Here is a 22,128-nt window from a genome sequence, read left to right as displayed (position 1 = left end):
TGGACAGGTTTCCCACAGTTGAATCCTTTGATGATACTCTTTGGACTTTCTATTTTAGGAAGTCATCCCTTTCTGCTTCTCTCTGGAGGCAAACTCTTTTGCTCTCCTGCCAATCTTCCTCTTGACCTTTCTGTCCTGTGTACTTGGCCCTTCCATCTCTTTTCCAGAGTTCTCTCTCTCCTTCCACACTGCTAGACCCTCTTCATTTCCAGTGCCAATAATTCCCTTTCGACTGCCAGCAGACCTTTTCTTCTGCCCTGGTTGCCAAACTATTTAATCTTCTAGCCCTTCTTCACTTTTGCCAGAGGATTTCTCCAACTTCCAGAGAAAGTGTATTGCCAAGACCACCCCATGCATTTGCACCAGTATAACAGTCAGTATTGATACAACTGGATATATTAACTGCAGGAACCACATGTAGCAGTAAAAACCTATGTTATTATGACATCGAAGTTATATGTAAACATAGACCTTAATTGCACATCAAGAGGAAATTACTTTTCAAATGCTATAGGTAATAATTTTAACTCAATCTCTAATTTCCAAACCAAAATATTACGTTAAAGAACACATAAAGATATACTGGAAACCACCTTTTTTGAGTGGAGAAGAAAGGTCTGCTTAGTAAACACCTCTTGACCTTGAACTCCTTGAAAATAGCAATATGGTTAGGTCAGCTGCTTTGCACAAGTTTCACGTGAACTACCTATTGTTGCAATAGCTGCAAGACAGTGACTGACAGCCTCTCACTTCAGCAAACTCTGATATAGTTCTTAGCAAAACTCTCTCACTTAAGGTTATGTATCAGATTCCTTCACACCATGTGTCAAACAAAGAACTGTCGAGCTGTCCCTGCCTAGAGACTCAAGGAGGATGTTCTTTTTGGCCTTGAAGAAATTTCAAAAGAACTACAAATCTTTCAGAGCACAGAAAACCAGAAGAAGAGGTGGCCTTTCCAAGTCTATCATCCTTACATGCAGACCTCCTCCCATTAAATATCAAGCTAGATACTTCATTTTGAGTTTTCAAAACCCTCCAAGGGACAGACCAGGTCTGTGGGCTCCATCACCCATCATGTACACACACTTGAGAATTGCCTTCAAGTAGGAACATAACCAAGAACCAAACTCATGGAGACAGATTAAATGGTTCAGACAACAAAAAGAGACTTGCTCTTAAAAGTACAACAATGATTAGAACACCAGGATTTCTAAAAAGCTGCTAATAAATCTTGCTTTATTGACCTACAGTAGCTTCACAAAAATAACACCATAAAGTAGACAACTTCACAAACCTCTCTTTAGAGATTGGAGTAAAAAGAATAAATGCCTCTTTTGCAAAATTTTAAAGCCAAAAGATAAATGCTGCATGAATACCTATACTTATGCACAAGTAAATAGATAAAAACAGTTGTGAAGTTACCCAAAACATCTTAAAATACTCTGCCTGCCTGGTGTAAACTCTCCTCGGTAGAAGGACATCATTTGCTCAGCTCAGAACATTTCAGCCTGCAAGCAGTTCTCAACCTCAGACCTGCAAGGTCTTTAAAAGCTCGTTATGATTTTGAGAGCCTCCAAGCTCTCCTTGTGCCAGTTTTTACCTGGCAGAGGTACCCATCCTAATCTTCACGTTCACATCTTATGCAGTAAAGTAGAACAGCTTTCAATTTAGGGAACATAAAACACCCTCCAGCTGAAGAAAATTCTCACATTACAGTATGTTCAGAAGAATCTACTTCAGTTGTGGTCAGTTGTCATGGAGAAAGAAAAGGGGAGGGAGAAAAGTATATTCCCATGTGAAAACCTTTCTCATTTAAAAAAAAAAAAAAAGAATAGAAAAGAAAAAGGAAAAAAATACAAGCAAAACACCAACTCCCCTCCTTCCTGAGCTTGACATTTTATGCAAAGTAGGTGAATCTGGAATGAGAGATCATTTAAAAAATACTCATTATGCTATTTATGTACATAAATGTGGTTGTGTAAAAGTATAACAGGAATGCATTCACAATTGGTTTAAGTAATTTTCTCTTGGCAAACCACCATAAAAAACAGGGGCGTCATGGCGCCACCAGAATCCTAAATTGTGGTGGAGAATCATCAGTACACATGGCATTAATCTCTGTCTCCTTGCAGGAGACACCCTTGCCTGGATTACTGGCCTGTCTCTTAAATCTGAGACGTTGTAACTTGAGTTTAAAATGACACCATAAATAAGATATACTTTTCCTCCCGCTCCCCCCCAACAAAAAAATTACTCGCTATTTTAAAAAGACACATATTTCAGAGAGTTTCCTCCCGTTAGTGTTCTTCATTGCCAAAGCACACCCAAAGTGTAACACTAATGGGTTAATAATAGATCACGTAATCTTCAGTATTCATATTGGACATGATTCAGACTACTGAGAGACTTTTTAAATATATACATATAGTTAGTTAACCCATTGGTATTACGTTCTTGTTACTTTGGATTGATCACAAGACTGTAGGGATCTCATTATACCACACCAGTTTATTTTCCCTGGTGACTGAGAGCGCTTAGCTGTCTTTTAATATCTTACTATTAATCGCTTACTAAGTTTTCAAATCTTCTTTTTTCCTTCTTCCAAATTTAGGCAGAGTTTTGTTAATAGAGCAATTTAAAACATCACCGTTCTCTTTGCAAATTGCTCTGCGACTTGTAAACATTTTTAAAACGTTCTACCAGATGAAATTCATGTCTTTTAAAGGAAACTGTGTCTCTATTTTAGTGGGGGGAAAAAAAAAAAAAGAGAGAGACTGATAGTTTGGGAACACCCACTCAAGATAAAATAAGGATCCTGGAAGATTTCCTGTGGGGGTTAATGGAGGCCAGGCCAATGGTAACTGACCTTTGAAGTCCCCAGATGAGGCTTCGTGTTTGTCCACAGATTATTTATGTATATTTTTTAAAGGATTCTTCAGTATGCAAAAACTAAGTTTGTCAACTCTGATACGGTGAGAGTCCAAAAAATGTCACTGGTAAGTGTCACCTTTATAAGCACTTACAAAAAAATATAATAGGGAACTTAATATGGAAATATTTTTAGTTTATTTTCTTAAATTCTACTTAGTGTAGCATTGCCAAAAACATGCTAACATAATTCAGAGATAGTACAGCAGCATAGCATTAACATATTAAATAATTAGCAGATAAAGGTATTTTAAATGAAACTTACCCACAATGACACATGTTTAATTCAGATTGTGAGCCATGGTGTGCTTTTCCCAACAAGTTACATGACTGCAATACTGTCTTAAAAAGCTATTATTTTAGGTACCTCGGAAAAAGAGGAGGAAAAAAAAAAAGTGTTAAAGATCCATACACAGGGTTTCTGCAAATGAATATGATGTATTCCAGAAACAACATGCATTCACACAGACACTCAATAAGAAAGGGACTGTTTACTCAGTTTATAGCTTGAAAACCACTAGGGACTGTGTTCCAGTATGGGAAATTTTAGTACAGTGCATTGTTAATACAAAATAAAAAGCAAGCCTGGGAAGTTAGGATTATAATTTTTTTTGAAAATGTTTGTTTGGACCACTAAAAAATATAGCCTTCTAATGTCAAAGTACGAACAAATACTTTTTCAGATGAATAAAATCTATAATCAGTTAGATAAGAGCAATATGCCTTTTTTTTTGGCATTTAATCAAACAATGAAATCACATACACATTTCCTGACACAAAAGACAAATGATGTAATAATCTGAAGGAGTTTCTCTATCTCCTTGGAACTTTGCATACTTGACTTGTTTTCCATATCTTGTGACTTTAAATGGTGGGAAAATTATATTAAAATGCTTGTAGCAGTTCCTCTAAACTAGCATCCTTTTTGTTTTATTGTATTTAATATAAAAGCAGCAATTATTTGATTTCAAAGTTATGAAAATATGTACCTTATGAGAAAACAAGCAATTTAAGCTTTAATTGGTGTCATTTTTCACAGAACTGGCAAGATTCTTGCATCCCTGGCATGTTGTTTTCTATAAAACTGCAGAGCTGCTTTCAATGAATGTTTTACGAACGTATAAGTTGTTACATGAAGGTATGTGAGTGAATGCCTGGAAATATAAGATTTCTGGGGGGATTTATCCACAAAAGATGCATTTCATTTCACAGCATACATACTGTAATTTTTCCTTAATATTCCTAATGTGCTTTGCTTCCCATTAAGCATTTCTTCCATTCTTGTATGGGAAGAAAAGGGAGGTATGCAAGAGGGATATTTTGCACAGGAGAAATAGAAACAAAGATGGGGGAAACAATGGAAAGAACTGCTTTGAGAAAAAATTTTATGCGTATTTTTTGTGTAAAATTAAACACCTAAACCAGTTGGGCTTCCTTTTCTTTTTTTTTTTTTTTCTTTAGTGAAAAGCTCAATCCTTTCCTCCATGAAGTACATAATACTCATGCCCTTACACGCTTGGGGCATGACTTTCTTTTTCAATTCATTTAAAATGACACCTACAAGATACAAACTACAGGCCTTCTGCACTTGGTCCTGTAGAGATGTACCACAAGAGAGAATCCCAGCTAAAAAGCCTGACCTGCTTGTACAGCTATCCAACCCCACACCAGTCATGGAAAGGAGTGTATAACCACAAACATCAAGATATCCAAAGTGTCGCGATAGCCAGGAGGAAGACTTGCGCAGATTGAGATATGACTGCAAAACCTGGGACGTGGCCATAACTTTTGTCAGCATCAGAGCCTTAGGAAGGAGCAGGAGTCTCATGGATGCTGTGTCCTGCTGTGCCACTCATCTTCAATACCTTCTCAGAGGCTTGGAGGATCAACCCAGGAAGGGGCCTCACTGGTCTGCAGGGTGGTAGGCATCTCCAGAAAGATGGCATTTCACCAGTGGGTTGGTCCAGGACTTGATGCTGTCCCAGTGTAAGAGAAGGAGAGGTGTTGTGTCAAGTAAGGTTTAGAGGAATGACTTCACTGTAGGGTCCATCAGCCTCACAGCAACACCTGTCTATGAGACCATCCTTCCCTTAGCATAGAGACAGCAGTCACCTCGACCAATCCATGTAACACAAGGACTTTGGTGCTTTGCTTTAGCAAGCAGACACTTAGACATGACATCATCTAAAAAGATTGCAATGAGTAGAAACTTTCACTCTGCACATGGGCCAAACTGATGAATTAAGTCTCTCACATACCAGAGAAATTATTTCTTCCAGAATAACCAAATTCCATTATAAGCCCACCGTTGCCATTGGATTTGGAGCCTGCCCTGTACAGTCAGCCACGTGTGAGGTGCTCAGCATCTCAAAGAGTGAGAGAGCAGGAAATCAGAGCATTTTTTTCCCCCTCTTAAAAATCAGGAACACCATGAGCTGAGATGTCATGAGCTACTGCATGGGGAACATCAGTATATCTAAGCCTCAACCTGGAGGGCACATTGCTGCTGAGCCCTTAATTAAGGGTTCACAGCCATTTAGTCCGTAACTTCTCAGTTCTGGATTTTATGAGGTAGACACCAACTCCTTTGGCTCACAAATGTTTCTACTCAATCACCTCTTTACTGGAACCAGTAATGGGTACCTGTGAAATACCCCAACACAGTGACAGGCTCTGCAGCCTCTCCTCTTCCCGTCTACCTTGTCATACATTCCACTTTTACATCAGAACACCTACTACTGTGACTTTCTATCTGCCTGTGACCATTCCTTCTTTACACTTCAACATTTTAATTAAAAAGCAATAAAACACTTTAATTTGAGGTTTGTACATAAAAATACAAGTTAAAATGGCCTGAACACTGGGCAAATACCATTGAAATCTGAGCTGAAAGGCAGTTAGAGTAACTTTAACCACCTGAGAAATGCAATAATCACCCTGAAATGCACAGCCTGGAGTGTTTTATTGCTATTATAAACTGCAATTTATACATTAAAATAAGGAAAACAGTCAGACCCATCCATTTATGAGCTATAATAAATACGGTTATGACATCACTGACAACCAGTCACAAACTTCCAAACACATCCAGAGCTCTAAAGCAATCTCACAATTGCCTTTCAAATCTGTTTTCTATCAGCACGTGTGACTTTCTTGGGTGTGCACACAGCCACAGGCCTGACTCAGCAGTGGTACCTTCATGGGTGCAAAGGTCTCCTGCAAGCTCTTGGCCTGACTTTGTCTTTCGTGTCTCTTGCACCCACCCAGCCTCCTACTACACTCAACATTCCCTGTCTCCCCATGGCACCCATCCAAAAAAAAAAACCCACCAAACTGATTGTTAGAGAATCATCCCTAATTATTTTCTTTTTTTACAACTCTCAAAACGTGACCTTAACAGAATCTGGGAGAAATGTTGCTTTGGGGAAACCTCTGAAATGGCCATAATGGCTCTCATGAAGTACCTGTGTTTGAGGGACAAGCATTCCTCAACTATTTACCCTAAGTGGCTGCATTAGAGAAGAGTTAGCCATTGCATGCAGCCTTAAATACAGTTGCTCAATCGCTTTTGCTAGATTTCTCCTTCAAACACAGCCCAACATTTGTTCTTTCCACTGTTGCAAGTATCTGGGGGGAGGAGAGTTTCTAAAACGAATAAATCGTACCTCTGGGAACAACTCTTCTCTAAGAACAAGCTAACAGGATAAGCCTATAATAGAAATATAAATCAACCGCAAAACTTTTTTTTTTTTGAGAGAGAGTGTTTTTTCCTCTCAGAACCAGTAGTGCAATAATTTTGTTCTCTACTGCTCGATCCCTTTTCTGATGAATCCTGTCCTGGGCCCTCTGCTTTCCAGCTGCCAATGCATTTGCCGCATGCACTGAGGCTTCATCGGGATCAAAGATCTTTGACTTCATCCTCAGTCTCCGATAACCTGGAGCTAAGCTGGAGAAGACAAGCTGTGGTAGCAGTTGCATGGGCCTGATCCAGCAGTGCCTGCCAAACACGAGGGCCCCCTGCACGGAGGACAACAGCTGAAGACGTTCAGATCAGAGAGAACTTGCTGTGCTAAAGCCGGGAGGAGCTGGGAGTCGCGGGGCGAGGAGCAGCCATCAGATCGGTGCCAGACAGGCTGGAGCAGTGCACTGGGGTGACCTGGCTGATTCACCGTCACAAGCAAAGGCTAAACACCAAGTGAGGAAAGGAAGGAGCACACGTGGTGCTGGAGAAGACATAGCCTTTGATCTGCCTAGTTAAACACAGGGTCTTGTGAGATTTAACAGTACCAATCCTGTTATTTTACATTTCATCCCTCCCACTCAACGCATCTTATTCCCCTTCTGTTCCCGTCTTCACAGCCCAGTGGGGATTGCTTTTCGACTCCCCACATTTTCCCTTAAATCAACCCAACTTTCCCGCAGAAGGTGTTCCTAATTTTCACTCTGATTTTCAGACGGATGTCATCTCACCAAACACTGCTCTTCAAATCCTCCACTTTCCCTTGCCAGGCATCCATCTCAGCCCTTGGTGGAAACTTCTGGCACAAAAGTACCAGGAAACGGACACTGGTCAAGCAAACAGGTTTAATAAAACACTGCATGTACCTTGTGGCCAGCGAAGGTAGGATAGCACGGGTAGTGTGATAGGAGAACAGTCAGAGAAGATAAAGCTGAAGCCCTTTACAGAAATTTCCTCTGAAGACACATTGTGGTTATTTGCACACAGACGGTTCTTAGCAGTTGCCAAGACTCAAGATATTTGTCTTTACAAAGCCCCTCTGAAGTAGATGAAGAGAGTACTATTTTTACCACTTCAAGGAAGTAAATCTGAAAAACAAGCATATCATGTGATTTTTTTTTTTTCCATGATTGTAGAAACCATGGAAAACAATGGCAACCATGGCAAACAATTTTCAGGTGACTTCTTCTGTTCTGTACTGCCTGTGTTTATACTTCAGAGTAGTCCATTAAGAGCAAGATGTACTTTTGGTCTTCTTTCTCTCTTCCTCTTGCAAAGCTATATGGATGCTTTTTTTTGTTCTTGAGTACGGAATGTTTGTTAATAACTGAAATGGGACAACCAAGACTTTCACCTGGAATTGGAGCCTTAAAATAATTAAAAAAAAAAAAATAAACATAGAGCTCTTAAACTTGTCTCAGTATTTTAAAGTAAGCCAGTAGAGAGGGTAAAGTCCAGATCTAACATGCTTCTAACTTTCAATATATCACATTATTCTCATTGTAAAACCTAGAAAGGAAGTAAGAGAAAGTAACAGTTAAAGTCACACTTCAGATGAAGATGAAATCAGCTGCCTACACAAGAAGTCATCTCCTGGATCAACCACAGAGAGTAGGAAAGGTTATTTGTCTTAACCACTACAGTATCACCTCTTCCATTCAGTCAGGTTCACCCAAACTTCTGAACCAAAGCTGAGATTATGACTTTTGTCTCTGCAACTTCACTGGCTCACCAACACAGGACATGATCTCTGCTGTTGATACTTGCAATTTTACATTACCATGAGCATCATTGGCAGATGTAACATTTCATTCTGTTGATGTTTTGCTTTCGATTCAGGAAGACACCAGCCAATTCATCACTTATGCAGGGAATCTCCTGTTACAAAAAACAAAACAAAACAAAAGCAACACACGAGAGGAAGGAGAGAAAATCACTCCTCCTTTCAGCTGCAATTCTGACTGCAGCACATAAGAAGATACACATTACTTCTCCAGTGTCATCCTCCACTGCAACAGGTCAGTGATATCCCGTGAAAGCACAAGGAAGCCTTCATAGTTTGACAGCAAGCATGGTGGCAGGCCTGAAGTATTGTAAAGAAAACTATTTTCTTGACCACAGAGGACACCTGGGGCATTTCTAGCAAGAGGATCACAGCAAAACAATGGTCAGCACAGGAAGATCGCTAGAAGATGTTGATGTCTCCAAACGTCTTTGTGGCACTGGCTTTCACCAGTGGTGTAAAAGTAGGCCAGGAACTAAAGAAGCTTTTTCTTTCATCTTGAATGTATGTTAGTATTTGAAAGGGTTCGTTCTGAATAACTCCAGTGGATTTGGATGACATGCTGCTGTTGGGGGAAAGGAGAGAGAAGCAAGTAGTTAAAAATAATCAACGTTGGTGGTTAGTAAAATGCTACTGGGAAGATGCTGAGAGGAAAGGAAGATGGAGATGATTTCTCACGTAAAATAAAGCTCTCTCCAGCCTTCATCGTGCATCAAAACAAGGAATAAAATATTTTTTAAAAAAGTAAGTTGGTTAATATGTCTCCTTGTGTTCATAACGGAGCAAAAGCAGATAGGGGACCAGGCAGGGGAAGTGCTGCTCTTCATCTGGCATAACCCATGCATGCATACACCGGGACACACAACCACACCCAATGCTTTTCAACCTTGTGTTTGTGATCTCAGTGCTCCTAGTGAAAGAAGTCATTTTGATAGTCTGAATTTTAAGAAAATTTGCAATACGAATTCAAAATTTCAAGATTATTAAAAGAAGTGTGTGCATGTGTCTACCAAATATATATGTTCTTCCAGGAAAATAAATCTTCTTTGATAAACTGGAAATTTACTTAACTTTATGAACTTTTCAGCATCACCACATACAAATTTTTCACTGATACGGAATAATTTTTCTCACTTTCATTAGAAAATCATTTCTCAGTCGGAAAAAAAGCTCTTTAGTGCTCCTTATTAATATTTTTAATAATTTAAAATGTTTATCAGTTTAATGTATTCTAGATATCTAATTATTTGCAGACTTTCACTTACACGTTGCTAATGGGACAAACATCTTCTTGCCTCATTTGTTTTTATTTGGGAAAAGTATTAAGTTACAACAAATGCAGTGTGTGATCTAAAATTCAGAATATTTGACTGTTTCACGATAACCAACAGATAAGCAGAGATTACCCTCTCTCAAAACACTGAGACACTGTTCCTCTCGATATTTGGTATGTGTTATTTGCTATTTGAACCGAATGTTCCATCACTGTAGTGCTCTTGTTCTTTGATTAGATGATCTAAGCTATATAAGCAGGTGGCTACTCTGATTAATTTGCTTTGGCTTTGCTTTTCTCTGAGGGATAGTGGAAATACTTTAGTTGGTGAGAATGATAGGCTAAGAGAGGGTGGAAATCAGGCCAGCAGAACGATAATTTAAGCCTTTTTTTTCTGCACAGGAGCAAGCTCTATGTATGGCTCAGGATATGGAGCAACAGGTTAATACCTCAAGCCTATATCTTAATAACCAGGGTAATAAAACAGTGAAAGCAAAATGTATTTTTAACTCTGAATTCAAGCTTTTGTCTTTGAGATCTCTAGTAAAAATGGATCTGTACAATTGTAAACCCAGCCTTAGTCCTTCAAGGACGTGTTTATATGCTTAGCTGTACCCTAGTTGAGCAGCACCATTTTCATCAGTAGGATTCATCATGGGACTACTTAGAGACATTAACACTAATTAAACACAAGCATAAAACTCTTTGCAGGATTGAGACCTAAACGGCTTCACTTTCCACTAAAAATTATCTTCATTTCATAACTAAAGCAAATTTTTGCTACTGGCACGGTGTCTGATCTCCACTTAAACGCATGAAGGAAAAACTCTGTTAGTGCAAGAGGCTTTCAGAAAGCCAACAAGAACAGTGAAAATATCTGCATTTAAATTTCTAGGTAAGATTTGGTTTGAGTTGTTTTTTTGGTTTTTATTCTTCACCATTCTTCGTTATTACCATGACTCCCCTACTAGCCCTATATGTAGTCTGACTATCATTTGTATAGGGTTTATGCCTTATGGTTTGCTAACATAATATATATTATAACGTCCATTTGTGTGCTGCTAAGACACCACTTGGACCTGCCTCCTTGCATAACAATGTTTTTTTTAGTGTACTGCATGGTTCCCCAGTTCTTTCTTTTTCCCCTAATACCCTGCCCAAAACATGATCTATCACTCCCTTCTAGATCCTGGTGGCTTTGGGACATACTTTTGTGCTTTAGAGACCCCACTTGATCCACATGATCCCCACAGTCAGGTGGGCTCACTGCCAGCTTTACAGCACCTGATAAAGACACGTACGTATTAATGTCTACCAACCATCAAAAAACTGAATGTTTCAGTCAATGTAAACTCTCTTTTCCTAACTAAAAAGTTACCTTGCTTACTGCAAGCTCCTATTAATTAACATCTCTGCAAAGGTAGACAGGATTATTATTTATTGAAGCAACTTTGGGTTCTGCTCTCCATCACTTATATTAGATTTTATCACGAGCAGACTCAGACCCTGTTCTGGAAGGTTACCAGGTTTAGCCCATGACCTGCAATTGCTGAAAAGCCTAGAAAGAAAAGTAGCAGTAAAAGGAGGCAATATTACAAGCCACACCATGGTATTCCTGTAGAGCTTCCTTTAAAAAAAAATACATTCTGTATGAGGATGTTAACAAGTATAGGCATTGTGCCTTTTCTAAGGTCAAAATCACGTTCCTTCCAAGTTTGGAAAGTGAATATTGGACTCATGATCAGTCTTTTGTGGTTTAAAATCCAAGAATCACTTAGCCAGCTATTTCCCCAGCACTGTCAACCACAGCAGAGAAACACATCTTAGGACTGAGGCAATTATACTACTAACAACATTAATGTGGGGTTGGGTTTTTTTTTGGTGGGGGGCAAGCTCGTAATCCCCTTACTGAAAACATACTGCAGCATTCACCAGCAAAAGCTCTTCTGAGATTATAACATGTTTCAGATCATTAGTGTAAACAACTTTTTTTTTTCCCCCAAAATACATGCACTTTAAACTTCTCATGGGCCTTTTCCAAATACTTCTCTAAAATGACATCAGCAAGCCAAGGCCAAAACCTTAATATTTTTATGTTCGGTCTTAGCAGAAATATTACTATTTATGTTGACAAAACAGTTAGGAAGTCTACCCATAGCCATTGCCATGGGTGCCACAGCAAGTTTGTAATCCAGACTGAGACTGGGGAGCCCAAAGGAGCAGCATGGTTTTAAGGGTGGACAACATGGTCTTGAGCCTTGCAGCCATCCCAGCCCCACCACCACTAGACTTGGCATGGGAATGACGAGGAGCCAAGCACTGGTTATTTCTGATTTCAATGATATTTGTACTCCTGGAGTCCTATTTTGTGTATTTTTGAATTCTATTTTGAGGCTTTTGAATATTCTTTTTGACTCTACTGTACACATAACCCGGGAATATTAGGAAATATATCATTAATCAAAATATCCCTTCAAAGAGGGTTTTTTTTAGCCTCCTTTCTGAAACTGGATTGAGACAATCGCAGGACTCCCCTTGCCATGCCCTTCCACAGCACACCCTGCGGCACTGCCAGCTCGAGGATTTGAAGCCTTGAGGCAGCCCTCAAAATATAAAATTTGCTCAAAAAAAAAAGGTTTTTTTTTAATCAAAAGTAATTGAGAGAGTGGGAATGTTTGCTTGTTCTTCATTATGAATGTGCTTCATATGTTTCTTTAAATGTCTCCACATGGGGAATCCACCAGGAGAAATAAATTTTTATATTTTAAAAACGAGGAGAGCTGAAAATTTCATGCCCCTGAGGTTTGAAGGAGAAGAGGAGCATCACTGTACTTACTGACGCTGACAACTTCTTCTTCCCAGGAGTGCCTGAAAAGAAGGAAAGTCCAACAGGATCTTTTGACCTAGGAAAGGAGAAGAGACAGAGACCATCCATAGCGTCTAGATTTCAACTTTCTAAGGCATAATCACAAGCCAAATTTCTGCCGTAATAAACGGCATAGCACAGCACTCATTTCCCTTTTGCTGTCCTTAATATTTCTGTGTTGTTGGAGGGCTACTCTTTGACTTCACAGCCCTACTGTGGCATCAAAATACAGTGCCTGATTTGCATTTCCAGAAGGAAATTGTTTTTTAAAAAAAACGTTTGTGGCAGCAAGATACTCCAAACAGCGTTCTGATAGTAACCCACAGTAGCACATTTCAAGCCAACTAAACTTACTGAGCCCTCCGCTATGTTTACATCATGCTTCAAATAGTTTTCTAAGAGCCCAGAAAGTAAGCAGCAGGCATGGTTGATTTATTGAAAATTCACCCTTTTAAATCTGAAGAGTTAATGGCTATATTTTATGTCTTTGATAGTCCATGTGTGATGCATATATTAATAGAAAAATTAACCAATATTGAAGCACAAGAAGTGTTAAAATAAAGTATATGCACTAAAAAAATAAAAGCAAACATGGAATTCCTTCTGCTAATGCTAAGCTGTTTCTTTTCCCTAAAAGAAACAAAAAAGTGTCCAAAACTTTAAGAAAGATGTCAGTCGAGTCATTCAAAGCTCCTTGTTCTGCTCCTGGCCAGCACAGCACATCTTTGACTTGGTATCTCATAACACCTTGCTAACGTTCTCCCTCTTGAGCTATCGGAAGGCCAACAGAGACAGAAATGCCAACCTGTAAATCCCTGCAGGTGCCTACCTTCACCTCGGGCCGAACGCGTTGCAGATCAGCGCTAGCGCACAAAGCTCGTTCCTATGTCCTCAGCTGCTCCTGTGTCACTGCTGCTGCTGCTCTGGTGGCAGCACTTTTGGTGGCAACATAAGACATCATAAGCTAGAAACTTTGGTCTTTGCTTTTGCTGAAGCCCAGGAGCCTTGCTCTTGGTCTGACTATAGCAACCTGGATGCCTTCGTGTAATAAAGCAAAGCTATTTTAAAATCTGTTTGTATGCTTATGAAATAAATATAAAATGATGATGAGGCTGAGGAACAGCATGCTTTAGCAAATAAATCATCCAAGTAGTGGCCCTATTTTCACTAAGCTTCCAGGTATTGGCTGTAGACTCAGCAGTAAGGTAGCACCTTATGGAAGCTGTACCTTGGCAACTCACGTAAGAGTTGGTCACCTTCGATTGCTCAGGGTTGCTTTAGCAAACCAAGATCAAACAAGAAATAGAAGATAAGTGCATGCCATACACTGCTAAATTTCCGGCTTTATTTTGCTAGTTTTCTAAAATCTGTGGGGATTCTTCCCACCTATGCGTCTCAATGTTTTTTTAGTGCACTAATGGTCCATCCAGAGTTAGGAAAAATTCTATATAGAGCTACTTTAATTAGTGGATGTGCAACACTTTATCATGTAATAGCTTAAAAATAAAATACCCCTTTTAAACTAAAGAATCATCTTTTCCATTTTTTTTATATCAAGATCATCATCTCTTATTCATGACACAAACATGACGACTATCAAACAGAGAGAAGAGGAGAGCAACAGTAATACGTTTGTAAAGGAAGTTATTTTTGGAAGACAATTTTTACTTAGGGAAAAAAAAAAGTCCAGCTGAAGTAAACAATTTAGTTCACAATCATCAACACAAGGACACTTTGCATAGACATTTCCTTTCGTAGGTCATTACATTCATTGAATCAGAATTGGTTAGAAGATTTTGGATTGAAAATAGTAAATGACAAAAAACTACTGGAAGTACCAGCCCATGAAGCAAAATACAGCCAGTTGAGGCGAAAATTAGATCACATTGTGCTGAACCTACTCTTACCTGTCCTATAATTCAAGATCCAGTTTGCATACGTATAGCTAGCTGCAATAAAACATAAGGTTCATTAAAGATTTCAGATGCTGGGAAATGATTTAGCTTGTGGAATTTCTACAAAAAGAAAAAAAATCCTAGAGAATGCTTGTTAAGTCAAAGTTTTTTGTTTTCTAGGTTTTTGATTTTAATCATCCTTTGCATAGTTTTAATGCTAGATAATACAGAGTAATGCATCAATACAATATAGCAAATTTTCTCTGCTTTAAATATCGCTCTCATTCATACCGTGATTCAATTTAAAGAATCATTCAAAGATAAATCTAAATAAATAACAAGCTAGCTTTCAGGCAAACAAATGAATTTGCATTGTTTTATATTCATCATAAATATTTCACTTAATTACTGAGGTACTATGTTCAGAAATACAAAACAACATTATAAATTTATTAGCACTGTCCCTGCTGATTTTACAGAAGTTCTGTGGAATGTAAAAGCCAAAAGTAGAAACAGGCTCAAGAGCATAACCAAAAGAGCAGAGGCTGCATTCAAATGCTAAACTGGATTGACACACTCTGCTTCACTCTGTATATTTACCCCAACCAAAGCTTCCTGCCTTGAATCAGGTGTTATCCTATTTATTCTCAAAACCCAAGGTCAACTAAACCCTTTTCCTTCTGTTGACTTTCAAAACCTAAACATCTGAATCAGGCTAGTTCAAGTATTATCTCGAAAACTATCACAGGAGTTATTTTTCCCCTCATTGTAAAATTGTGAAAACGTAAAAGGATGTAACAGCGTTTTTCAAAGGTTTAGCGAGGTCAGCTATGTGAAGAAAAAATAAAAAGTCCTACCAAAACTTAAAAGCTACAGTACACAGCATTTATCATCAAAATTATTTAAGTCCTTTTAATGGCTCTAAAGGCTATGAAAAATATTTTTAAAATGTAAATAAGTGGGTCTTTTAGCAGAAGTTATCCTTCTTTGTAAACCACAGTATCACTGGTGATTTATAATTTTCAGAAAATCTTAATCCCACAGGAAACATATAAGAGTTCCTCTTTATTTTTAAACTAATGCTGGATCTAATATGGAATGCAGTTTTCGTTATTAGTGAAAACTTCATTATTTTTATTTGCTTATAATAAATTAAGATAAAATCTGAAACAGTGCGAGTATGAAACCATTTTAAAAACAGATTATTATTTTTCCCTTTACCTTTGAAACAACTTCAGATGTAAATAAAATTGTGGATATCACATTTCCCTAGGGATTAAGTACTCTTACTGTTCAAATGTCATTAATTATCCTTAATGCCGTTATGAACTATTTGGAGATTATCATTATTAAACTGTTAGAGTATTTCTTAATTCCTCACCAGAAAGCCACAGAGTAACTAGCTGAGCCTGTCCTCCCCCTCTTTTGTTGAAATAACAATAGCCTAGAGGAATTGTATCTGAAAAGAAAAAGTCAAGAAACAGCAATAGAAAATATTTAACTAAAGGAACAGTAGAGAGAAGTGTTTGGGGTTTAAACCATATGCTATTTTCAAAAGCAGAGTATCTGGGTCTGATGCAGCCCGATTCAAGCGGCTGGGTTTCTCCGAGTAACTGGGGAAGCAGCATAAATCCCTCTAATGCAAGTATCTTATCTGCAGCACGTCTGTTTTGGCAATACTGGAAAATGTCTAATAAACCCCTCTCCCAAACCAGTGTCCCCTGTTCGTTGCTAGAAAGGGCAAGAAGGCAGAGAAACTCGGTGCGTGTTGTGCAGCTGCATGGGTAGCACAGGCACACACCCAGTGCACAATCTTTTTTTCCCCTATGTGCACGCTGGTACGTATGGTGGTTGAGTGTTAAAGCAGTTAATACAGACTAAGAAAAAAACCAAAACAATACACCAAAAAAAAAACCAACCACCAAACCACAAAGTCTCTTTTCCCCCCAACCAAAAAAAAAAAAAAGTTGAAAGAAAGTTGCATGGTCCAAGCCTGGGACGTGAGTGAATGGTAAGGTCTTCGCTGACATCTAAAAGGTTTAATTTTAGGGTCCTGAGGATGTTTCATTGCTGTAAAAAAAAAAAAAAAAAATATATTCGCTAGAACAGAATATGGATACTGTATACTGGATTTGGTTTCAAGTTATTTAATACTTAAAGATTCAAATTGCATGCATTTTTGTCATATCTTCTTCCTCCTTTTGCAAAGTACTAAACCAAAGAGGATTTTAGCATAGCTATTTAAATTGTGTCACTTGGCTCTTTCTCTGAATAGCCGTTGGGCTGGGAGGACAAGTTTGCTCCACCACAGGGGCCACGTGTTCCTACTATAATTCAGATACTCATCTCCTCTTCCAAGATAAATCACAGAGCTTGGATTCATATTTTGAAGTCTGTATTTTACTTTGTTATTATTATTCAACTCGTATTTTTCATTCAGGCACGTGCCAGCACTTTTACACTTGTATGTTTAAAAACTAAGGTAAGAAATTTGGCTACAGGTAAACTTGATCACTATTCTCACACAGCAAAAAAGCCGAACTGAAACTTTTTAATGACTACCTGGAAAGACGAGAGTAGATTAATCTGAAGCATCTACTCACTTCTGGTACTGAAAAACAAGCTACTTGTCAGCTTGAAGGCACACATTAAAACACACACTCCCTTACCTTGTGCTTACACATCAGATTAGCTGCTCTGGGGTTTCCCGAGTGTTATTTCTTTCTGAGCAAAGGAATAAGAAGTTTCTCCAAAGAGACAAGAGGAGGACCTCAGGTGTAACTGCTTGCTTGGTTCTCATTTCTAGCTCCCCTTATCTCTGCTCTGGAGTTGTTCCCAATCCATGCCTGGAGCACAGTGGGCCAAATTTTGTATTTTAATAAGACAGGAGAGTTGGAAGGTGAAGCTGCCAGCCTCCAGCTTCATGAGTTACCCCCGAATCAGCCAGAAGGGTTATACTCTGGGAGATCTGTGCTAACAAAGAGGGAGGGGGGCACCAGGAAAGGGATTGCTGAAAAGCTGCACAGGGTTTAGAGGTGGGGAAAGGGCCTCAGAAGGGCTATTGCAAGGAGTAACAATAACGAGATGGTGTGATCTGGGAAGGGAGACGGGAACAAGCTTTTCTCTGACCCTTTTCCAGATCAGATCTACACATTGCAGAGGCCATGGTTACCTCGCAGAGCCCTGCTGGAAGGTAACTCAGCGCTCGGGATCTGTCACGAGTCATTTTGGCGATGAACATCTGGCTTTTTATGATTATTTTAACCGGGGACAGTACTCACTGCTTAACCTACTCAATCTGGCACCGATGTTCTCCCATGCACCATCCTGATCGCTCACCCTGTGTCACGGCTGTCTCCTCCATTACTGTCCTCAGTCCGGCGTTATCTGGTCTGGTCTGTGTAACGCCAACCCGGGGCGAGCGCTGCCATACTTCACCAGAGATTAATACTCACGTTGCCTGTCCAGAGAGCGTGGAAAGTCAATAAGTGCAACAAGCTTTAAAGCAAAACTGAATTCAAAACCCTTTTTATTATTTTGTCCAGACCAGTAACTAACAGTTCAGCCTGTTATTTCGTGCATAAAATAGATTTTGTACCCGTGAAAGAGCGTAGCTGCCAGACACCCAGGTCTGACAAGGGAGACTAAGCTGTACACCTTGGCACAACGTTTCTTCTAAGCATCTCGGGGAATTTTACTACCAATAGAGATCTTTAATTTGCAATACTTCTAGGAGAAGGTAATTATCGTTATGCTTTTACAAGTCAGACAAGGTGACTCAAGTGTCTTGCCAAAGGACAAACAGAATAAGAGCGGTAATAAAGTCAACATCTCTCACCCAGTGACTTAAACACAACTCTTCCAATCTACTGGGCAATGAAAGTCTCAGCAGGCTTCAGATCCAGGGCTGGTTCTCTTCATTGTGCAAAGGGCACGTAAAACAAAGCCTACGTGATTCACCTTCTTCCTCTCCCATTTTGCTACAGAGTCAGGAGCTAAGAGCACTGGCGCGCACCCAATGACTTGTCTTGCCCCTCTCCATGTGGCGGATGAAAGAATAACTGTGAGCTACTTAAGATGAGCAACTTCTTTCATTTAAACTTAGAAAAGAGGAAGGTTAGCTCAGCAGCTTCCTCTTTCCAGCCTCTTTTATCACTGCCCCTCACAGCAACCTACACCTCCTCGTGTTCCTCCTACACTGGATGACCTCCTTGATCTACTCCCCATCCCTTTCCCACAAGCAGCACAGTTATTCAGCCATCCTAGCACGCTGTATGGAAAAAAAATCCTTATTTTTTCTTTCCTGGATTAGACATACAAAAAGGCAGGACAAGCTGAGACACACTACCTGGAGGAGGAGATAGCACGCTGCCAATCATCTGACCAGTGGTATCGTGGGACAGCAGTTACTGAAAAAGCAGTGGGAGGCTGAAGCTGAGAACCACCATCTCTCCCAGCTTGTGTCCTTCAAGATACCATGGCTCACAGACCTCGTTCCTCACTTTATGCTACTCAAAATCAGCCCACGTGTCATGTTTTGCTGGAGTATGGTAGGCTGCCAACCCCCAGCGTAGGTCATGGAGAAAGGACTTTCCTTTCATCCTTGCAGGCAAGCTTTTGCAAAAAGGCCAGGGAATAATCACAGGACAGTAGTGACTCACTGTTTCTGTCAGTGGAAAGAATTTCTGCTGCCCAGTGCTCCCCTTCTCCCACCTGGCATTGCCACCAAAACCACCACACCGACGAGCAAGAAGGTTACACAAGGCTGCGAGGTCGGAATATTAACTTACAAAAGTCAGGAACGGTGGGAAAAGGCTGCCAGCTGGACTGCATCAGCTTCCCTGGCCTGCTAGGAAAAATAGGTCAAGGTTTTCCAAGGTGACCGTCAATTTTGGATGTACAACTCCATGCGTGTTCAAAAAAAAAAGAAAAAAAAATCTTTTTTGGAAAAAACACTAAATGTCTATCATTGGGAAAAAAAAAAAACAAAAGGCAGCCAGACAGCTGTATCTTTCAAAGTCCTTGCAGTTAAGCACCCCAGAAAAAAAACAAATTACCTTGAGCCATAAGCCCTTGGAAAAAAAATAATAATAAAAAAAGTGAACCACTCTGCAAAAAAAACAACGGAGGAAACCCCGTGGGTCAATAAGTAGTGGGAGCTCACAAGAGCACGGCTCTCAGGATGCATGTGTGTTTCTACTGCGGGAGAGAGAACAATTGAATTACGAGGAGCTCTTAAGCAAGTAAAGTAAACATCTTTTGGCAATTTAGTGCTGCACTTTGAAGCCTGGCTATGTCATACAAATGGTGAAAGAGCACGGACACCCTTCTGCTGGCTGGTTTGTTTAATATGGTGAGTCGGGAGCTTTCGGAGCGCAGCACTCGTATGAGCTCACGAGCTGGAGGAGGGAAAGTGTGGAAGGAGCAGGAGAGGGATGTTTAAGCAAAGCTACCGCTGCCCGGAGCCTATGGGAAACGGCACGAGTGGGAAGGGGCTGCAGCGGGAGCATCCATGGGGCTGCCACCGCGGGAATCAGCCCCCAGCATCCCCCGCCACCGGGAAAGAGAAGGAGGGGGGAGGAAGAGAGGTATGGGACGAGGGGATGAAGCTAATCACACGAGCGGGGCTAATTGCTATAAATATCACGAATCAAATCAATATGTCAAGATGTGTGTTCCACTTTTCACGTATATGTGGCGCGTAAATGAGAAACGGGGAGAGAGGGAGGAAGAGCTAGAAAGAAAAAGGAGAGACTACTAAAGAAATAAGCCCCCCTGTACAGACAGCCTGACGCCAGATGGCTTCTTCTAATAAATATTCAACCTTAACTCAGTTCCCATGTAACTTTGTTGTAAAGCTGCCAGCACACCCACACAGATCTGGGCCAGCAAAATGATTACAGTAGTACAAACAAAATAGTGCAATAGAGGAAACAGGCAGACAGGGTCCTGTATACAGAAAGACAGAGCTGTAAAGATGTGAGTTGATGAACCTTTAGATTTTATACCGAGAAACTTAAAACAATGTCTTGGGCAGAGGGGAGAAAAACCTTGGGAGTGGGATGGGGGGAAGAAAAAGGAAAAAAAAAAAAAAAACCACCACACCAAAAACCCACACTTTTTTTTCCTTGCTGTTGCTTTTATCGTTGGGCATACAGAGAACATCACTCTGTTAAGACAGCAAATGAGGCACTATAAATCAGTTGCTATTCTGCATATTTTCTGAATTCAGCTGGAATTCAGATACCTCACCTGAAATCACAGTCCGGCTTAAATTTCTGCTGTCTGTCGTCCTCGTATGGGGCACAAGTTAAAGAGGAAGATTTTGTGCATGACATTTGTTATATTAGTTGGGAAGAGAAAGCGGAGATTTGGTATATTTTTCTTAAGAAAACACTGGCTCGGTGCTCAAAAACATGCATTTCAGTTGTGCGAGTGTTTTTGCCCCAAGCTCTTTAATTTCAAAATTGGATTATGAGATCTGAATATCAGAACACACCATGTTGGCAACCCCAAAACTATTTAAATAGGACCCTAACCAAATCACGATCTAGTGCTAAGATTAGAAGGGGGGGGGGGAAAAAAGGCAGCGAAAACAGACATGCTTTGCAGACAGGCAACTATTGATAATGTGAAGCAAGAAAAAAACATCCATATCAGAAAATAAATTTTTTAAATGCTGAGGATTCATACTACTAGTATCTTGGATCGCTTTCATGCAGAACATCTCCATTTTAGAGGCAGGGAAAATGCAGATTGCCAACTTAAAACTTCTATCTGCAGCTAAGGTGGTTAGTTAACAACAATTTATGGGCCAACAATGGGTCAGGTAGCTAAAATTATGCATTTATTTCAGCAGAGTGTCAGCGTGAAGCAAAGCTCTGCTTTCTCGAGAATGCAGCATTTTGGTGTTATAAGCCAATGCCTGGTGCTCCTGGAAGGTCGTTATTTTGGATGATGCAGAAGAGTATAAATAGAATTAATAAGACAGAATTAAAAAAAAAAAAAAAAAAAAAACAGCAGGGGGAGGCAGGCTGAACGTCAGAAAATATTTCCTGGTTGTGAGAGCTTCCCTCTGCAAAGCAGATCGACAAGGAGATGTAGTAGGCTGTAGAGTCAGGCTTTCACCAACTTCCCTCGGGAGATTGTCACTGTGGAGGTTTTAAAAACAAAGCTGAACTCAGCACTAGTAAATATGCTGGAGGGAATAACCCTGCGTTGGGCAAGATATGGACAAGATCAATTAACAGATCTCTTCTATGTCTACTTTCTATTATTTTTGACTGTTGGGAAGAAAACTTTGCTAGAGAGAAGCCTAAACCTCCCTCCACCCCCCTGCTTTTTCTTTTAAAAAAAGAACAGGCTGTATCACACTGCAAGCTCACGTCTGAAGCTCTGCTCATTACAACCACTAAGTCTCTCCCACCTGTTTTGCTTTGCTTGCCCTCTATCCCCACTATTATTGAGAAGCACTGGAAAGAATTTCCTGGAGAGAAGAAAAAAAGACGGATACAAATCTCTCTTATTTCTGATCTTTCCAGGCCCCTGTATAATATTCATCTATTCTGAGCAGTGTTTGACGCTTCCTTCCCACCCATCCCCATTAGAAATCAGCTATGGATTGCCTCCTCATGCTCCTTCTTT

The sequence above is a fragment of the Tauraco erythrolophus genome, chromosome 8 (assembly GCF_009769465.1).
Source record: "Tauraco erythrolophus isolate bTauEry1 chromosome 8, bTauEry1.pri, whole genome shotgun sequence".
NCBI classification, from domain to species: Eukaryota; Metazoa; Chordata; class Aves; order Musophagiformes; family Musophagidae; genus Tauraco; species Tauraco erythrolophus.
Note: the sequence above shows the minus strand (reverse complement) of the source record.